This window comes from Macaca nemestrina, chromosome 14 (assembly GCF_043159975.1).
Source record: "Macaca nemestrina isolate mMacNem1 chromosome 14, mMacNem.hap1, whole genome shotgun sequence".
NCBI lineage: Eukaryota > Metazoa > Chordata > Mammalia > Primates > Cercopithecidae > Macaca > Macaca nemestrina.
Window position 1 is genome coordinate 30,901,672 of NC_092138.1, and position 21,850 is coordinate 30,923,521.

The 21,850-nt window shown below is 40.5% G+C and overlaps 1 long non-coding RNA gene across 5 annotated transcripts in view; it reads left to right on the top strand.

The window, feature by feature from the left end:
- Window positions 1–21,451, top strand: part of LOC105491807 (uncharacterized) — a 49,315-nt gene extending 27,864 nt beyond the window's left edge. Inside the window, exons 5-8 of one of the 5 annotated variants that reach the window (XR_011612504.1) lie at window positions 6,384–6,471; window positions 7,549–7,695; window positions 17,260–18,035; window positions 18,932–21,451. This is a non-coding gene — a long non-coding RNA (uncharacterized lncRNA). Of the gene's footprint in view, window positions 1–6,383; window positions 6,472–7,548; window positions 7,696–17,259 lie in introns of all 5 variants that reach the window. The other 4 variants (XR_011612503.1, XR_011612506.1, XR_011612502.1 and 1 more) reach the window with 4 other exon arrangements.
- Window positions 21,452–21,850: the final 399 nt, after the last annotated feature.

Consider the following 21,850-nt stretch of genomic DNA (forward strand, 5'->3'; position numbering starts at 1 on the left):
AGGGATATAAACCCCCAACTCAAGAAATAGACTGCTTAGTAGGGTTGAAAATGTAATACTTTTTTTTTTTTTTTTTTTTTTTAGGAAATATGTTTAGTCAAAAATGATGATAGGAGTTTGGTTTTACAGCTGAAGTTTTTGATCTGGGCCTTAGTTGGGTCAGATTTGGTTGTGGAAGAGGGAGAAGAGGCATCTAGATGGTGGAGGCTAGGTGAGTAAGGGCACTTCTTTGTCTATTTCGTTCTCATCTTTAGAAGCTGGGGTCTTGAAGAAGAGAATGACTGGGGTGCTCCTCTGCTATTGCTACCCCTGTCAACAGTTCTCCCAACTCTTTCACTAACAAGATGATAATTTTTTTTGAATTTCTCTTTCCTCTCCTTTCATCCTATCTCTGACATTTTGATTGGGTATCAGAAGAAACTGGGAAACAAATTAACTGTTTCTTAATACTTACCATCACATTATCATCAGAATCTCTAAGTGTCCCATTAAAAAAGAAAAGGGACCACTCATGCCTTGTAAATGTCAGACTAGACTCTTTCCCCTAAAAGCATCTACTCTTGTAGTCTCTGAGGCTTTTCCCATTTTCTGCTTTGTTTCATTTTTCTTGAAACTTCCATGATATGCTTTTGAACATCTAGCAAACTCAGAAACATAGGACTGCTTCTCTGAGTGGGGAAAGTCCAGGGAACTCCTTTATGTTGTCCCAGTGAGTTCAAAAGGGCCCATTTCACTTTTTCTGGAGGGACACCCAGGTGAAACCTTCAAGTGATGTGCCAGGGAGCAGCAGGCCCTGACGTGTGCTTATTCTTTTGGCAGTGTTGAGCTGACGTGAGCATCTGTCAGGGCTGCTTTTTTATGACTCCCGCTAGACAACTTGAAAAGAGATGAAAAGGTTTATTGGATCTGAGGAAGAAAGTGGTCAGGAAAGAGCATAAGGTGGGTGGGGCTCCTTGCAGATCTGAAGTTCCCTTCTGATTTCTCAGAATGCATGGTTGTTTTTGCTAGCCAAGTAAGGTATGTGGTTTGTATTCTCTCTTTCTCTTTCTCTCTCTGGGCCATCTTTGTGAAATACCTTAAAAATCTCTTGCCTTATATCTGTCTGTTTTTCAGGACCTGGAGTCAGCCTGTGAGCCACCTTTTTTGGTATTTCCAATGGCAGCAATCTCCTTAGCCCTGTGTTTTTGGAATCCTTTCTGGAAAATGCAAGAGGAAGAGGAGATGATGATTTAAGTGTTACTTCAGTCTTTGTGCAAGCCCCCTACCCATCTCTTAGAACTTCTTGAAGCTGTTTGCTTTTTGTCTTCTGTAGCTAACAGTACTTCTTTGGACTCTGTGGCCTAAGGCCTGTTTTTGATGCTTGTTTTAACCAAATTTTACCTATCTAATGACTTGGTCTCTACCTAAAGTCTTAGTCTTTTTCTAGGCTCTAAAGCCAATCCAGTCTTTGACTGGTTTAACTTGTTTCTCAAAATAAGGTATTTTTGTTGCCATTTGAGATCTGACTCTGTGACTCAATTTTGTTCATTCATTTGTTAATTTAGCAGATATATACTGACTACCTACTAGTCTCAGACATTGTCCTAGTGTCTGGGAATATGGTAGGGAAAAAAGCAGACAAAATGCATATCTTCAAGGGAGGCCATATGGCAGCTCAGTAAGCAAGTGAATTATGCATAGAGTGACGACTTAGATGGTGTATTAGGCCATTCTTGCATTGCTGTAAAGAAGCACCCAGGACTGGGTAAATTATAAAGAAAAGAGGTTTAATTGGTTTATGATTCTGCAGGTTGTATAGGAAACATGGTCCTGGCAACTGGCTGGCTTCTAGTAAAGCCTCAGGAAGTTTTCATTTATGACAGAAGGTGAAGTGGGAGCAGGCACATCACATGGAGAAAGCAGGAGCAAGCAGGGGGTGGGAGTGGGGATGTGGGTGGGGGTGGTGCCACACACTTAAATGACCAGATCTCATGAGAATTCACTATCATGAAGACAGCACCAAGCTATGAGGGATCTATCCCCATAATCCAAACCCCTCCTAAGTGGCCCCACCTCTAGCATTGGGGATTACAATTCAACGTGAGATTTGGGTAGGGACAAACATCCAAACTATATCACATGGTAATAAGTTTTACAGAGAAAAATGAAAGTGTAAAGGGATAAGACGTGGCAGTAGGGGAGAACATTACGGTTTGTAAAGAGTAGCCAGGGAATTCACTGATAAGGTAACATGTGATCAGTTGCCACATAGAGACCTTAGAGAAGAACATTCCAGGTAGAAGGAACAGCAAGGACAAGTTGCCCGAGTAGAGAGTCTATTTAGACTGTTTGAGGTTTAGCAAGAAGGTCTGCATGGCTGGAGTGGAATAAGCAAAAGGAAGATAATAGTTGGAGATGATGGCAGCACGGGGAATGGAGGCTGTCAGATCTTGTGGGCAAGTTTAAGACTTTTTAGCTTTTGCTCTGAGTACGATGGAAAGGTACTGAAGGGTTTGGTTCAGTGATAAGAAATGATACCATTTATATTTTTAAGGTATTACTTTGACTATTGTGTTGAGAAAAAATGATTGGAAAGCAAGAAAGAAAGCAGATTGGAGGCTCTTTCTAGGAGCAAGTTGATGGTGTCTTAGACAAGGGTGGTAGTGGCAGAGGTAGGAAGAAATGGGGGTTGGATTCTGGATATACCTTGAAGGTTGAGACAACAGTAGTTGCTGATGGTTTTGATGGGATAAGTGAATAGGAGGAAGATGTCAAGGACAATAACATGGTTTTTAACCTGAGGAGCTAGAAGAGTAAATGTACTGTTTGCTGAGATATCACAGAAGGAATAGGCTTCAGAGTGTGGGGAAATATCGGAAATTGGTTTTAATCATGTTGTTGGAGATGCCTATTAGACATCCAAGATGTCAACTAGGAATTTGATATAAAAATATAAAGTTTATGGAAGAAGTCAAAATGAGGATATAATTTTGGAGTATATCATTTTATATATGCTATTTAAAGCCACAAGACTGGCTAAAATCACCAAGGAAGTATGTGCAGAAAGAGGAGAGAAGTCTGAGGACCAAGTCATGGGGTATCTCAACATTTAGAGCATGTGAGAGAAGGAGGAACCTACAAAGGCAGGTGAGAAGTAGTAGCCAGTGATGTAGTGAAATAACCAAGAGAGAAAGGTGCCCAAAGCCAAGTGAAAAGGTATGATCAACTGTTTCAAATGTTGCTGATGTTTCAAGTAAGATGGAGACAAAGAAACTGGCTATTGCATTTATAAACGTAGTCATTATTAGTGACCATGACTGTGCAAAATCCTGACTGGAGAAAATGGAAGGAGACATATCGGTGATGGAAAACTTTTTGCAGGATCTCAATGAAAATCGAAAATGATAATTTAGACCTTAATTGGAGAGAGATTTTGGGGTCAAATGAGGTTTTATATGTTTGTTTTTTATTTATTTTTGAATTTATTTGTTAAGATGGGAGATACTACACCATATTTGATGACAATGATAATGATGAAGTAGAGAGGGAAGGATTCGTATGGACTGAAGGGGGAAAATGTTGGTGTGAGCAGGGGAAAGGGGCTGAGACTTGCAGAACAATTGGAGGGGTTTGCCTTTGATATGCGTATGCAGAGGAAGACAGGAAGGCACTAGAAAGTAACCACCCTGAGGGCAGAGGTTTTGTGTATGTGTGTGCGTGTGTGTTTTACTGGAAACTAGTTTTATTTTAAAATTAAGTGCATAGCACTCATCTAATTCCATTGGTGTAGACTTTAGCACCATACTTATTTGCAATTAATGTCATAACACAGATACATTTTGGTTTGCAGTCTGTACTTGAGTAGTGTTTATTTGGTGGACTTTAGTGAAGCCCTTCATACATATTAATCTCTTCACAGTTGTGTGTAACTGCTCTCTCTCGGCACATGGAAAATAATCAGTTGCTGACTGAATGAATAGAACAGATGCAGGATTTGGCTTAATATCCCTCCATGTTTCTCATTGCACCTAGAATAGTATACAAATATCTTAACTCCACATAAGATTTCACTTGTGATCTGTCTCCAACCTTACTCATTAACTGCTCCATTCTCCCTCTCACTAACTGCAGTTCACTTACACTGTCTTCTTCCATTTCCATGAACTCTTAATTATCTTCCTTATTTCAAGTTCCTGTCCTAAAATGCTCCCCTTTTTCATTCCCTACTCTCTCCCCTTAAAACATGGCCAACATCTACTTATCCTTCAGCTCTCACCTTAAATTCCACTTCTGCAAGAAGGCCCTCCCTGCCTGCCCAAGGGTTTCTCCTGTCAATCTCTCTCATCTACCTTCTTCTTCTTTTATAATGTATATGTGTATTATCTGTATCTTTTCCATGACTTTAAGTTTTGTCTTGTTAACTGTTATATAGCTCAAGCTAGCACAGAACCAGGATCATAGCAGGTACTCAAAAATATCTATGTTATAAAAAATGGGGGCTTCCATGTCAAGAGGGCAGATTAAATACATATTTTCCCACCGTTTTCTAAAACCCCACTAAAATGAAAATAAAAGAATAAAAATATAAAAGCATAAGAACAAAGAACAAGGGAAGTGAAAACAGTAAATAACAGGTAAATTTTTGGAAGATGAGAAACAGATGGAGGATAGATAACTGATTTAGTGGAAGAGAGAAAGTTGAAAATACCTCTTTATAGAGGAGAGTATTGACAAGAAGTTAGCCATTCCTCCCTAACAAATCATGAACAGTTTCTAGAATGTTAGATGCCAGGCTTATGCCCTTCTGGGTAGGGGGTTAGAAGATTCTTCTCAGGAGAAACAGGTCTAGAAGAAAAATATATACAGATATTGTTATAGGGGAGGAGGCCCAAACAAACATCCCATCATCCTAAAATAGAGTCCAGCAGCTTACAAGCCTAGCTCAAGCAAACAGAGCTTTAAATGTTTTAAAAAAGGCATTTAAATGACTATTTTTTGTTATTTTATTTTGAATTCAGGGAGTACAAGTGCAGGTTTGTTACATGGATATATTGCATAATGGTGAGGTTTGGGCTTCTAGTGAACTCGTCACCCAGATAATGAACATTGAACCCAGTAGGTAATTTTTCAATCATCACTCCCTTCCCACTCTCCCTTCTTTTGGAGTCCCCAATGTCCATTATTTTCATCTTTATGTCTATGTGTATGTATTGTTTAGCTCTCACTTATAAGTGAGAACATGTGAGTATCTGATTTTCTCAAACAGCGCTTTTATTCTTTACTTTTCATTATAAATGGATGGTCAAAGAGCAATGGATAGCATGAAATACTGAGACTACAAAAATATACTATATGCTGAGGATACAAAAAGAAGAAATGTGGAAGAAAGAGATGGTTCAGATACTAGAAGAGGGAAGGGAAGATACTGCATTTATGAATTGAGAAAATAGTACTCCAAAAAAGAACCAGAGAAAAAGATTAGAAAGTAATCCCCTGACAGGCAACATTAAAACTCATAGAAGGGATAGGCATGGGAGATGAAGTCAAATTGCTCCTAGAAAGTAGAGAGAATGATTAAAATATACTCATAGGAGAGAATACTTAAGCAAATTACAGAATTGGTACAGAAATCAAAATGACCTAAGATAGTAGGATTTCCAGAAAGAGAAATGGGGGAGATTTTTCTTTCAAAGAAATAATACAAGAAAAAAAATTTCATAATGAAAGGAACAGGAATCTCCATACTGCAAAAGCTCGCTGAGTTCCTAAAATCATGACCACAGCCAGGATACATAATCATGACAAGAAAGAAGGGGAAATCCTAAAACCTTGCAGAGAGCAAAACACAGCTCACTTACACAGATGAGAAACTGAGATAGCATTGTTCAATAGCAACGACGGAATAAATACAGACCATCAAAGAGCAAAGCCTTCTAAATGTGGAGAGAAAGTGATTTCCAACACAGAATTATATACCTGGGGAGACTCATAATGAAGTATGAAAATAAAATAAAGACAGAAAATTTTGGATATTCAAGTTTTCAAGAAATCTACTTTCCGTGCTTCTTAGAAGCTACTGGAGGAAGTTGTGGGGTCTGGGAAATAGAAATTGCAATACAGTGAAGTGGTGAGGGGAATTTCCAGGATGGCAGGAAGGAAAACCTTGGGAAATCAGCTCTGTGGCAGGACTGGAGAACAATAGTCCGGTCTGGAGCAAGAGAAGACAAGAAAAAAATATGTAATGAACAGATTTACCTAATATTTGAAGATATAAAAAATTATACTGAGGGCCTCTAAGAGAAGGTAGGAATATCTGGTCATAAGTGCCTAGACATCTAAACAAATCCCACAAAAAGCAAAAGTTTCTATGCTAAAGGTAATCATGCTTAATACTTGTCACACAGGTGAGCAACATTCAACAGTCACAATCATGTATATGGTGAAATGATGATGAGCCTGAACAGTGCATTGTATCAGGAACCCGTGGAAAAGGTTAGTGAAAGTATGAGGAAAAGTGCTGTAAAAGAGCTAAAGTCTCCTCTACCACAATGAGAAGTCAACATATAGTGGTTAAAATTGAAATTGGGAAAGAATGACATAAACACAATATTTTAAAAAATTTAGAAAAACTGAAAAATTGCTAATCATGTTGAAAGTAGGTGTTTCTGGGAAAGAGGATGGTGGCAAGGAAGGGAGGGGTGAGTCAAGGAGCTATTTTTTTGTTATACACCTTATTGCATGTTTACTTTTTAAAACTACATATATTTATGACAAATAAGTAAGCATCGACTTCGGGAAAATTAAAAATGACTGAGAGAGTGAGTGAGATACAGAGCAGAGGCTCATGGCATCTCTACCCTGGGATGTGAGTCGGGGGAAAGAAGGGGAATCGGCAGCTAGTTTCCCCTGGGTCAGTGCATCTGATTACAGGAGTTGACTCCTGACTGAGCCCACCAGGTTAGGTTAAATAATGACGTGTGTCCTCCTCTCTTGGGAGTAATGTACATCCCCACACTCACCAGAAGGTCTGCAGGATGTTTTCACTTGAGTAGCATGATACCAAATATGATTTTTTATTCTTTGTAATTCAAACCTTCGGCCTGGATTTAAACACATACAAAAGTCCCTCTCAAACCATGCCCTTAGCATTTACAAATGTTATAATCTGGATGGGAAAACCAGAGCTGTTGGCAGGGAGGTCAAGGGGAATTTATTTACAGTCTTGTCTCTACTCCGACTTGACCCATATACTTGGGCCTCAATCCCCTGTATACTCTTATTGACTTCAAACAAAAAGGGTGTACCTCATCATCAGGGGTCCGTGAGGTAAACAGAGATTGGCTTATTGGAAAAGCAATTCATCTCTTAACTAGGAGAGAAGAAAACTGCTCTAATGATGTAGGATATAAATGGAAACCAGAGCCCTGTTAAACTCATAACCTGAGTGAGCATTCTTATCTTTCATGTTCCTTTTAAATCAACATGCCCATTAAAAATGTATATATATTACATGTGATATCATTTGAGGAGAAGAAATTTGATTCTTTTAACAGGTCTGTTCTTTGCTAGGTGTTATACTCAGTTTTTACAAGGGGGCTCCACAGTGTATTTCTGGACACCTTGTATATGTCCGATAAAGAGTGAAAAGCTAACATCATTTGTAGACTGAGGACCTGAACTGTGATGCCGAGTATGGATATAATCAATGGGACAGTGGTGAGTCTGATTAGATATTCCATGTATACTGATGACCCCTATTTCACCATAAATTGTAATTCAAAAATGTGGTAAATGGGGCAATGTGGTGATCTCCATGTGTGAGTATATAGAAGTATGTGCATACTCATACACACATATGTTTAGAGTAAATATGTGCACATTTATGGCAAATATAAAGCCATAATTAAGAAGCAAAGGGCGTAAGATCAGTGGAGTAAACCAAGGACAGGAACTTGGGATTGTGGCAAGGGAAGGAGATTAGAAGTTAGAGGATTCATACTGAAAGGTGAAAGTAAAGCCATTTTGTAGGGCTGGAAGAGTTTTTTTGCAACTGCCTTCTGCTTATAAACAAGGAAGTGTTGCCCTGGGAGAAGGAACTGACATACTGGGAGAAGGAACTGACATATTCAGGTCACACGGTTAGCCAGTAACAGAGTTAAAACTAGACCATGACACTGGTCCAGTGTGCTTTGCGATTTATTCTGTTCCTTGAGTGGTCAAGTAGTGACAGGAGTCAGAGGTCATGGTCAGGCTTTCTTGTGACCATAGGATGGTCAGAGTTCACGTGGGAAAAGGGTGAAAAGGTTAAGCATTGACTGCAGCAGCAATGACCTGTCATCTGCCAGAATTTAGGCTAGGAGACTAAACAGGTTAGAGATGACTGAAGATGAAAAGAACTTCATCTTGAATGCGTGTTTTATGTGTGAATCCATACCAAGTGGGGGCTTGAGACAAAATGGATTGTAGAAAGTTTTCTAATTGCTTTTTATGTCTCAGAAATAACCACAGTATAGTAAATAAGAGGTGGCTTTCAAGAATTGACTGAGAATGTTAAGACTGGCTGATGGCAAAGCATGTAGAAAGGGATTGGGAGAAGGTATTGGGCTTAGGGCACAGTGTCAGGGTCCAGTCATGGAGAGGAGTCAGGCACTCTTTGAATGAAAAGAACCAACATCTGTTTAGTTGTTGTATGAGAGTCCCAGCTTGAAATAGATGGCACACTCAAACTGTGTAAAAGAGAAGTCAATAAAGGAATGATTTTCAAAAGTGTGGTCAAGATTTAGGGAAAGCAACACTGATACTTCCACTCTTGAGGGCTGGCAGCAGTGGAGCCCTTAATACTCAAGGCCAGAAGAGACAAGTGGGTCAAACAGGCTCTGGGGCCTGGAGACAGCAACTGCAGCTCTAGGAAAGTGTTACTGGCAGATTTTGATGTAAGGATATAGCCAAATTATGGTGATCCGATGGGAAAGGAGTCAGAGGGAAATGACAACCACCACCCTCATTTCACTTTTCTCCAGTGCTCTGATCTCATACCACTATCTCTCTTTATCAAACCCTACAAGAAACTGGAAGGTATTGGGGTTCACTGATGGAGTCTCCATGGCTCAGCCTCCTAGGGAAGAGCAGGGAAGAAAGTGAATCCCAAGTGGCAAGTACAGGATATCCAACACAGGGGGCTTGAATAATTATGACACATTTCCCATAAACTGGATATTGATTTATTATCTGGATAGACCTGTTTCTTGAGTGCTATGGTCTGAATGCTTACATCTGCCCAAAATTCATAAACTGACTTCCAAGTTGATAGTATTAATAGGTGAGGCTTTCAGAGATGAGTAAGTCATGAGGCCAGTACCCTAAAGAGGCCCTGAGGGCTTATTTGCCTCTTCTACCAGATGAGAATGAAGCAAGCAGTCACCATCTACGAAGTAAGGAATAGGTCCTCACCAGGCATCAAATCTGTCTTGATCTTGGACTTCCCAGCCTCCAGACTGAGAGAAATAAATTTCTGTCATTTCCAAGCTGCCCAGTCTATGGTAATTTGCAATAGCAGCCCAGAAGAACTAAGATATTGAAAAACAATTTTTTAGGAGAGTAACTTATGCTAACATTACACAAAATTACCAGGCTTTGGAAATGATGGGGAAAAGTCAATTCTGGGAGTGCTCCTTATCATGTTTCCATGATTATTTTTACTATGTGCCACTGTCCTTTAATTTAACATGGTAAGATGGCTTTCTCAGGTGGGTTGATAAATGGAAAAGCCTCACTTCACCTTCTATGCTTTAAAAAAAATCAGCTGTCTTGACTGAATGGAATATATTAGTCACATGACAAAGTCTACTATGATGACCCAGTCTCCTTTCCTTTAGTCCTGACCCATGAAAACCATAGTGGTTTCCAGGTGTAGAGGAATATGAGACTATTTAATTTGGAAAGTGCATGGATTTTAGTGGAAGCAGGAGCACTTGTTCCTCTAGAGCCATTTTCTGCAATATAAGGCTAAAATCTTTCCTCACTGTTTGTGAGTTTAGTAAAACATTTTATGAGCTCACCGTGGGGTATTGATACCTATTAACAAGTAATTGGCCTTATAAGACCCTAATGAATAAAGTAGAATAACAAATAACTCATATACACTAACAAACACAATGGTCAAATGAACAGGAATTCTTAGTTGAACATTTGATGGATTCTCATTGTTACCGGAAAGGCGTCCCTATTCAGACCCCAAGAGGGGGTTCTTGGACTTCACGCAAGAAAGAATTTGGGGCAAGTCCGTAGAGTAAAGTGAAAAGAAGTTTACTAAGAAAGTTAAGGAATAGAGAATGACTATTCTATAGGCAGAGCAGCGGCACGGGCTGCTCAGCTGCTTATACTTGTTACTTCTTGATTATATGCCAAACAAAGGGTAGATTATTCATGAGTTTCCCAGAAAAAAGGTGGGCAATTTCCAGAACTGAGGGTTCCTCCCCCTTTTTAGACCATATATGGTAAATTCCTGATGTTGCCCTGGCATTTGTTAACTGTCATGGCACTGGTGGGAGGGTCTTTTAGCATGCTAATGCATTATAATTAGTGTATAATGAGCAGTGAGGATGACCAGAGGTCACTTTCATCATCATCTTGGTTTTGATAGGATTTTGTCAGCTTCTTTACTGCATGCAGTTTTATCAGCAAGGTCTTTGTAACCTGTATCTTGTGCTGACATCCTATCTCATCCCGTGACTAAGAATGCCTTAACCTCCTGGGAATGCAGCCTAGTAGGTCTCATACTTATTTTACCAAGCCCCTATTCAAGATGGAGTTGCTCTGGTTTGAATGTCTCTAACATCATCACAGTAAAGAAGTGATGATGATATAGTGATGTTGATGCTGATGAAGGTCAACAGTTCTGGAGTCCTTACTATGGATAGAGGAGAGTTTTACATATCAACAACCAATGGGTAAGTCTGTATTTTACATAGAGGAAACAGGCATGGAGAGGTTAAATAACTTTTCTAAGGTCACACAGCTAGTAAGTGATAGAGGCAGAATTCTTAGTTCTAAATGTGATTATTTCATAAATTAAGTGATGAACAAGAGGTATCTTACTGAACAAAATATCAATAAACGTTTGGCCTTAGTTTCTTTCTCTGTAAAGTGGGGTTCATAATAGAACCAGCTGCATAATGGATAAATGATTCATGTAGGAAAAGTACTTAAAACAAGATCTGATACATTAAGGGAGGCAGCTTCATATAGTGGTTAAGAACACAGATTACTGGGATTCAAATACCAGCTCTGCTACTTACTGGGTAGTGTAGCTTGGCGAATAATTTAATCTCTGCAGATCTTGGTTTTATCATGTAAAAATAAGGACAATAGTAAAGAACTCATAAGGTTATATATAAATTAAATGAGTTAGTATTTGTAAAGCTCTAGAAGAGTGCTTGTTGAATAAAAGTTAGCTTTTGTGGTTCAAGGCACCCATTTACTGCTACAGTGCTTGAAGCACATTGAAAAATTCCTACTTCCTTCTTCTTTTTCCTTTCATTATTTATTACTTCATTAAATCTTCTGCAAGTCCTTTAACTCTTGAATAACATTTTATAATTCCTCAGATTATAGTTTGTGTTAAATTCTAGGAACTGTAATTTCTTGGCTAAGGTAGTGTATGCTGTGGTAGAAGTCCAGATTCCTTTTCAAAATGGAGACACTCCTTTTCCCAACTCCCAGGAATTTAGGCTGCCAAAGACTCATGTCCAACTTCCTCTCTGGGAATTGCCCTTGGCCAAAGGGAGCTGTCTCGCACAAGGTTACATACTTTCCTGAGGGAAGCCCGCATCTAATAGCTGGTCCAAATGGGTTTAGGAGGGCATAGCCCCATGCTTCAATTAGGGACATCTTTGAAGAACCATTTCAGCTTTAGATCTTCCAAAAAGACCAGCTGAGGCAGCAGCTGCAAATGTATCACAGTTCAACTTTTTTCTGTGCTGAATCCTATTGTCCTTGCTCCCACACAGGTGTGGTGCCCAAAACAACTCCCCAGATTGCATGCAGAAGATTTACTGCATGCAAATCTTCATATTAGAGTTGTTTCTGACCTGTGACAGTTTGTACCAGGAACTATCCTCGGAAGCAGATTTCAAAATGGAATTTTGGAGCTGGATTCTGTCAGCTGGCTGTGAACGAATCTCCATTTAGTGGTGGTAGATGGAGCATTGCCAACTCCTGGCATGTGGTTGCAGAGCAACTGTTAAAATTTCATTGGTGTTGAACTTGGATGAGACACAGGTGGAAGGGACTACACTGCTGATTGCAGTATTTCAAGCTTTTGAGAGGGTCATGTAGTATTTATAAGAACTATAAAATTGGATAGTTCTTGTCAGGGCCTATGGAGATACTGGAAAAAGACAATGATAGGCTGAGGGTGATTAATTACCAATTTAAGCCTAAGTGTAAAAGCCAGAGAGCCCATGGTAGCATATAAAGAGACTCATCTCTTGCAGTTAGAGAACAAAAAGAATGGATGACCTAGGGCTTTGTTCTAGATTGTTAAGGGTAGCAGAGCACCAGGGAAGGCCAAAGTCTCCATGCTAGCAAGTCTGTTCTGCCAAGGTTAGGACTCTCATTGGAAAAAGTGAGACCTTGAGATTCAGCATGGTGACAATACACTACAAAATTCTGTGTGCTTTGCTTTCTCCCTGAGCCCTCTGAACCTGCAGAGGGCCTGCTCCTCTCTGTTATAGGCTAGCACTCCCTCCTTTTTACGGAAGATGCAGAAGTATTTGTCTTGGATGACAACTTGTAGCTCTTTTAGGATCTACCTCACCACCTTCCTGGCTATCAGACTAATGATTAGGGTCATATTACAACCTAACCCAGGGGAAGTGCTTTTATGCTAAGAGAGGAAAGAAATTATACCTCTAAGAAGCTGCAAGACTAACCTAACTTATACCAGCAGGAGCTGGGAAAGTATGGCTCCTGTGAGTGCTGAATCAAGTGTGTATGTGTTGGACAGGGGGAATATAGGAGAATATAAAGAAGTTTATTAACATGGGAGCATTCTCCTATAATAGAGGATTTAGCACCTGGAAAGGACGTAAGAATATGATGTTAACATGCAGCTAGAATTGCTCTTAAAGATTGGAGGAGGTGATGGTCCACATTAAGTAAAGCAGAGATGCCAGAACTGCCATAGCAGATGGTGGACAGAGAAATTAAAATGCTCACAGAAGAGACCATGCTACAGTGGGAATACTATATAAGTCTGAAGAATCCATCAGTCAACTATATTCTGTGTGAGAGTTTAAAGGACACTCCACTTACCAAAGTGATAATGCACTGGTGAGAGGGATGCTGGAATTGTTGAGAGGCTCAGTGGTAGCCATCCTCTGGGGCCAGGGCTGATAGAAGGGATGCTGTTATAGAATGGGCCTCTAAATAAATAGGGTTGAAAAGAGCCTGATATATAGGCCAAGTGGTGGCACTTGCCAATCAGAGAAAGGTTGGAGCACTTCTTGTAATTTACAGCAAGATTGGAATGACAGCAGGTATGCCTGATTCACAGAAAGTTAGGGAGATGGTTAATAGAATACAGAGTCCTTGAGGTAAGACAGGTGGGAGGCCAAGGATAGTATTACTTAAAGAAATCAAGAATAGATTATTAGAAATCTGAGGGCAGCTTCCTCAGTAGAAAGTTGCAGTTCCTAGCCCTGCTTCAAGACCTGAGCTAGGTCGGCGCAGTAGCTCACACCTCTATTCCAACTACTTAGGAGGCTGAGGCAGGAGGATTGCTTAAAGCCCTGGAGTTTGGGACCAGTCTGGGAAATACAGTGAGATCTCATCTTTTACAAAACCAAAACTGTGGCTTATGCCTGTAATCCCAGCACTTTGGGAGGCCAAGGCGGGCGGATCACGAGGTCAGGAGATCGAGACCATCCTGGCCAACATGGTGAAACCCCGTCTCTACTAAAAATACAAAAAAAAATTAGCCAGGCGTGGTGGCAGGCGCCTGTAGTCCCAGCTACTCGGGAGGCTGAGGCTGGAGAATGGCGTGAACCCGGGAAGCGGAGCTTGCAGTGAGCCGAGATCCCGCCATTGCACTCCAGCCTGGGCGACAGAGCATGACTCCGTCTCAAAAACAACAACAACAACAACAAAAAAACTCAAAAATGAAAAACCTGAGTTACTCTTCACACCTGACATCTAAATATTCAAGATGGGACTAAGTATTCAGGAAGAAAGACTTACGAAGACAAGTATATACATTAATTATGCTCCCACTCATTTGGCAAAGAGTCCTGTGGTCATTTACTTGGGAAACCATACACTGTGAACAGGGTGTGAATCAAGTATTTTGAGGACTGTTGGACACACATTCTAACTTGACATTGATTTCCAGGGCCCCAAAGCATTATTACTGCCCTGCTATTAAAGTAGTACATATGGGGGCCAGGTTATAAATGAGATACTGGCCAGGTTTTGCTCATGTTCGGTCCACTGGACCCAGGGACCCATCCAGTGGTCATTTCCTTCATCCCTGATTGTATAATTGGAATGGATACCTTTGGTAATTGAAAGAACCCCCATATTAGTTCCATGGGCTATGTGGTAAGAGATTTTATAACGAGGAAGACTAACTGGAGGCCTCTAAATCTGCCCTATGCTTGCTGTCTAGGATAGCAAATAAAAATAATAGCATGTTGCAGCAGAATTAGATTAGAGCCACCCTTCAAGCCCTAACTAATGTAGGGCTGGTGGTCTCCATAAATATTCCCAATTAATTAACTACTCTGGCACTTAATAAAAACAAGTGACCCTTGAGTATGGTAGTGGATTTCCACAAACTCAACCAAGTGGTAGGCCTGATTGCATATGTTTTGTCAAATGAGGTAACCTTTAAAATTAATATGACCTCATGTACATTGTATGTGTCCACTGATTTGGCAAATAGTTCTTTTTATATACCTATGAAGAAGTAAGGCCAGATGCAGTTTGCATTCACGTGGAATAGTCAACAATATACATCTATCATCTTGTCCCAAGGCTATCTTCACTCTCCAACCCTCTGTCATAATATGGTCTAAAGGAACTACACCATTTGCTTATTCCATAGACCCTCACATGGGTCCACAGTATCGATGACATCCTGTTAATTGGACCGATGAGAAAAATGTGGAAAATATATTGGAAGTGAAAGAATCAGAGAAACGATTCAAGGTCCTGCAATATTAGTGAAATTTCAGGGGTCTCATGATCTGGTACATGCCAGGGCATCCACTTTAATAAAAGAAAAAAATATTGCATCTTTCTCTTTGCATCATGAAGAAGGAAGCATAACGTCTGGTAAGTCTGGTTGGGTTTTGGGGGTAGTATATGTCACATTTGAGAATACTACTCTGACCAGTTCACCAACTGACAAAAGAGACTGCCAGCCTTAAGTGGGGCCAAGACCAGAAAGGGTTATTCAGTAAGCTGAGAGTGCCTTTAGGTCATACAACCTGCTACATCCTGTGATATTAAAGGTAATTGTGTAGGAAAAGAGAGGCCATGTGGAGTTTATAGAAAGCTGCAGGAGCTCATTCAATTGCATCTGTAGCAGAATATAATAAACTTTTGAAAAACAGCTCCTGTATACTACTGGACACTCTATCAGTGTCCATAGAGATGGACCACCTGAACATGAGTCACGATGTGGCCACCATGAGTTCGGTTCTCAGACCCACCATATCTTAGGGTCAGGCAGGCCCAACAGTAATCTATTATAAGATAGAAGTTGTACATCCAAGATTGATCATGAACATGGTCGGGAGTGAAGTTGCTGAATCACATACCCAGAGTGCCATGTCATCTACCACCACCCCCGCTTCTCTATCTCAGATCCTATCTGTGTGGGGAGGGTCCTAATATCTAGCTGACAGGAGAGACAAAATCCTGAGTTTGGTTCGTGCATGGGGTGGCTCAATATGTAGGAGCTGAGAATGGTTTGTGGTTGGACGGCAGCCCTATTTATTTGTGTCCTTGAGAGAAAGCAGTAAGATAAATCCTCCCAGTGGGCAGAGGATTGGCAGGTACATCTGGCATCCACATAGCGTGGAAAAAGATGTGACCTGATGTAAGAATATATATGGATTTATGGATAGTGGTAGATGGTTGGTGGTTTCCAAAGAGCTTGGATGAATATTAGAGTCAAGGAGGTTTGGGAAGTAACAGGCATGTGAATGACCTATGAGAGTGGGCATGAAATTTGAAGGTCTTTGCATCACTTGTTATTTACCACCAAGAGTATCCTTTGAGGAAGAGGCACTACGCAGAATGAGTCAAATAGCTGATATCAACCAGACTGTCACTGGCCACTCCATCACTGGCACAATGGACTCAAATAGAGTATCCATGATGACAGGGATGGGAAGTCCTGAAGGGTCCAAGAGCATAGGCTCCCACTCACCAATGTTGTTCTAGTTCTTACTGTTGCTGAATGTCCAAACTACCAACCTGTCCAACCTAAGCCCCTGATACAGCACTACTCTTTGAAACCAAACAGCCACCACTGTGGACCTCTTTCACTCAGAGGGGGAAGGAAGTGACATAATTTTAGGTTTGGGGACTGCCTTTCTTAATGGAAGGACCATGAACACCATCACTACCTGATGCCTCATAGAGTGTTTTATTCACCGAAACAAGATACCACATAATATTGCCTCAGACATGAGGCTCACTCATATCAAAAGAGGCAGTGGCACATGACTATAGGGTCCGCTGGTCCTATCATATGCCACATCACTCAGAAGCCATCAACCTGCTATGAAGGTATAGCTGAGGTGCCAGTTTGGAGGTGATGCCCTGCAGGAAAGGAGTACCATCCTGCAAGTTGGAATATGCCCCAAATTAATTTACAAAGGCTCTAGGGTCTAGGAACCAGGCAAGGATTGGATGTTAAAGGTAGCCTATCTTATTTGTGATTCACCTGGGGGAATTTATGCTTCATGTTTTTGCAACTCTAATCTCTTCAATTTGGTCTTAGAGGCTCTCAAAAGCAGAATATGTGCACTGAAGACACGACAACGATCCTACTACATTTTAAACTAGGCTGCCACCCAGTCACTTTGGGCTCCTTGTGCTAAGAGATCAGCATGTGAGAAAATGAGTCATCGTCCCAGCAAGAGTAATTGATCCTGGAGCCTTAGGAGAAGATAGGGCTGCTCTTATACAATGGAAGCATATCAGAGTGCCTTTGGCATCCAGGTGCTCCAATGGGATGTTTCTTGGTTCTCTCCCACACAATTTTAACAGTAAGTGGACAAGTGCAAGCAGCTACAGCCTGAAAAGGACATGTGGACCAAGGGTTCAGACCCCTTCGGGATGAGGGCCTGTGTCTCCAATTGGTAAACCAACAAACCCTGCAGAGGTGCTAGCAGAAGGTAAGGGGAATCTAGAATGGAGGGAGCAGAAAGGATACAGTGAGTACCAGGTGTACACCCCATGACCATCTGCAATTGCAGAAGTTCTAATTTGTCTCTATAACTGCCCACCTGAAAGTGTCCACAGGAATAGATGGAAACCAGAAAGATCCCATGGGAGTTGTTTTCTGATGGAGTAGACTCACTATAGGAAGCTATTGGTTTTGAGTGACAAAGTGTGGTCCCTAGTAAATCTGTGATGTACCCAGGTTTAACTTGAGGAATGAGGTACTTATTTCCCCAGCTGCCACAAGTGATGGCTGCTGAACATTTGTGGCTGAGCTCCTTCTGGAGAAATGCCCTCAGCTGAATAAAGCTGCCTCTCCCAGGTTTACACCTCTCTCTGGATGAAGGTTGCATTCTATGACTGGCCGAGGGATGGGGACAACTGTCTGGCCTCCTTTGCTTCAATTTGGAACATCATTGATGGGCCGTTACAGCTTTAGAGCCTTCTGTGGAATTGGCTGAGGCTGTTACTACTACTCTACAGTTTAACTCTTCCTTTATCCAATTCTGATTTCCCTGCTTCCTCAGTTATTCTCCAATTAATTCCCTTCATGCAAATCTTCATCCCAAAGTCTGTTTCCTGAGGAACCCAAACTACACCAGGTAAGCAATCTTTAAACTGGAAAATATAAGAGATGCCTACACTTCTAGTCCTGCAGAGAGTTTAATTAATTTCAACGTTTTCACAGCAGGGACTTTTCCTAACATTGCTGTTGTCTTTTAATGTACCCTACATGCATTCTAGGAGTCCTCGATCCCCTTATTGCATTAATTAGAGACAGATAAATTCTATAAATTCTCAGCTACAGGAAAAGTGTCCACTCTGGAAAACATGTGAATTTGCATTTTTCTATGAGCTTAGTTAATCGGTGGCCCTGCCAGCTGTTATTTTGCCTTCTGGATGCTGTTAAAGAAAAATTTGATTCATTGTTGTGTGCTTGTTGTACTGGCTCGCCATTTCCACACAGATTGTTTTACTTAGCTCTTAAAGTAAGATTGTGAACTAGATACGATGCTCAATTAACAGATAAGGAAAATTGACCCTCACTGAGGTCGAATATCTTATCAATACAACTAGCTAGCAAGTCTTTTTAGTCCAGATTCAAAGTCAGATGGTGACTCCAAGTCCAGTATTGCCTTCTCCTTTCTCACCTTAATAACGTAGTCTCTCCATGTGTGTGGATTTATATCTGGTTGTGGACCATGCCTGAGTGACTCTCTATATTAAGTAATCACCTGCAATGAAGTGGGGTATCTTGAAAGCCTTTGGAACACTCCATGTCCCTTTCTAACTGGCATAAATTCACTCTAAGTCGTGGATGTTTCCCCCACTTTTGACGAGCCCCTAAGTCCTGGCTGGGAGTTGCATCACCACTCTTGGCTAAACTTCTCTCTCTTAGATGAGAATGTCCAGTGAAATACTTACTTATGAGGAGCAATAAATATGCTGTGGAAAAGCTAACCAAAGAGTTCGTTTGTTTGTTTGTTTTCTTCTATAGTCAGTATTACCTGGAAGGTCACCTGGTTTAGCTATGATGTAAATTTGCGGTCCTTGGCTGGGAAAAGGCTTGTTGGCGAAGTCTGATACTGAAAAGTAATCTTCTTCAGGAAATGAGCACCAAAGAGCTGTTATTCTGTGTAATAAGAAAGAAACAAAAAGGATCCCAAGAGAAGTAGTTTGGCAACTGATGTTCAATGGTCATTACAGACTGAGTGCTCAAATAAAAATACCTTCAAACCCTGAAGAGTGGATTTCTGTGTTTTAAATATAGATTCTTACTTTTCAAATGGGACTGTTTCCAAATGACCTCCTGACTTGAAGCGGGTAGAGTTAAAGAACAATTGAAGGCACTTGTGTGGTGGGAGGAAATGAAAGAAGACTAGCTGTGCAAATGGCAGAATACATCTTCTGGTGTTTTGTACTTGAAACAAAAAACCCGCAAGCATACATGTAGGAATATGGAATAGTAAATGTGTTGTATCCAACTAATGTTTGATGGCAAATTATCATCAATTTCATTGGTTCAATCTAGAGGACTCGATAGGACTCATAACGAAGCTGGCCTCTTTGGGAGGTGATATACGGCAAAACTCCAAAAAGTCCGTGTGATTTTTCACTTAGAAAATCTCCACACCTCTGAATTGTTTAAAAAAAGAAATCACTTTGCCATACAGCATCTCATCTATGTAAGTCAATTCACTTGGCTGGTGGAGCTAAACTCACGAAAGCAGCTGGTGAGACTGATCTCACCAGGATGGCCAATTCCTTGGCTTTTCTTCAAAACACATATAAAAAAAGAGACATTTTTGCCATTTGCCCTGAAAGTGTGACGATTTTATATGGCTTCCAGGAGAAGAGAGGATGAAGAAATAGCTCCCATTAATTCCACACACGAATGTTTCCAAAGCATTTGAAAATTCTATATGTATTGTTGCAACTGAATTTACTTTAAATAGCACCAAAAACATAAAAACCAAAGCCCTTTTCGTTGGTTGCCTCATTCATTACATTTTCACTTAAGCACAGCATCGTAAAAAGATTTGCTTCAGCCTGATTTCCCCCTTTTCCTTACTTCTACCTAGGATTTTATTTTCTGTTTGGAAAGTTTTAAGTTTAAACAAATCAGTTTGTAATGACTAGTTACCTAAACTAAAAATCCCTTTCAAATAAACAGGCATCTTTTGAGTGTGGTTAAACATTTAAAAATCATTAAAATATACATGTATTGATTCTTTTAACTTGTTAAAGTAAATTAAAATGGAGACCAGGCCTGAAGAATCCCAGAGTAAGCTTAACCTTGTTTGATTTGCAAACAGAAACAAAAAGACTTATTTCTCATAAGTGCCTATACTAAAGAAACTTAAGCTCAACCAATGAGAAGCTGCCACCTAACTTGTAATTATATCACTAGGAACTTTCCAGTGGGAGAGACCAAATAAGACAACTCTATAACTCTAACCAATCAAATACATTCTTTGCTTTACCTCTGTGTTCACTCGGTGAAAGCCTCCCACTGTGTTCTCTTGGTGGACCTCCCAAACCACTTCTGGTTTGAAGCTGCCTGATTAATAAATTGTTATTTGCTCAAATAACTCTTAAAAATTTTTTTTATTGTGCCTCAGTTTACCTTTTTAAAAAACTCAGTATGTGTTGTTACTGCTCTGGCCCAGGCACTGCTCCAGGTAATGGGTGTCAGCCTAAGGTAAGAAAAGTGTTGAAAACATGGTAGGAATTTTAGCATTTGTTGAACTTCCCTGTACATCAAGTTCTGGTCTTTGAGTGACTGCCACTGCTGTGGGAAGTGATGGGAAAGATGAGGGATGTTGAACTACAACATTTTGTTAAAGTGTTTAGTTTCATTGGTGCCTTACTTTAAAGAGGTATCTCAAATGTTTAAATGGAGCTGCATGAACTAAAAACATCTTGAGTAATCTTAAAGCATGTACCTCCTTAAACTCTTATTGAGCCAATTCCCTTAGAACAAATTTCCCTGTCTAAAATATGTTAGCTAATTAAATATGGTAAGAATGTGTAAAAAGTATTAGTTTTGGTTGTAATCAACAGACTAATGCCAGATAGCTGGGAAGAAAAGGGAAATTTATTAGCAGGAAATATGAGTTTTCTCAGGAAATCCAAAAATGAGCATGCACAGGACTCACTGTCAGGCTTCTTTCTCCGTCTGTCATCTCTGCTCTTCCCTCTCTGCATTTGGTCTCTTTGCACACTGGCTTTCTCTGTTTCTGCAGTTTCTGTGGTGGAAACCATGGCAATTGAGAAGCCTCCGGTTTCATTCAACACAAGAACCTCCACCAGTATAGATGGAAAACATCCCTCAACATAAGAATTCCCAATTCTCTGACACGGGTTGGGCCACATGATCTCCCTGGACCAATCAGCTGAGGCTGGATGGGCGGGGTCACATTAGAAGAACTGGACTGTTAGGAGCCCAACCATGTGGGTAGTTAAAGGATGGGGAAGTCAGTTCCCCAGGGTTTAATCCCAAGAAAAGGTGGCTGGAGGGTCTTTGGAAGAAACTATGCTGTCAACAGAATAATGCCACTTTGTCTACATGTATTACATATACATTTAAAAAATTGTTTTGTGAGATATTTTGGCAATCAACTGAGGTTGGCAAACTATCATCTACGGGCCAAATCTGTTCCGTGGCCTGTTTTTGTAATAGTCCATGAGTGACATTTTAAAATGTAAAAAAAAAAAAAAAAAAAAAAAAGACAACTATGCAACAGAAATTATCTGTTGCCCACAAAGCCTAAAGTGTGTATTATCTGGGCCTTTACAGAACATCTTTGCTAACCTTGCTCTGCAGCAGGCGGATGAGCATGCAATCTCTCTGTGTGGTTCCCTGGGTGTTAATCCTGGCTCAGCCATCTAGAGGGAGAACTAAGGCAAGTTGTAA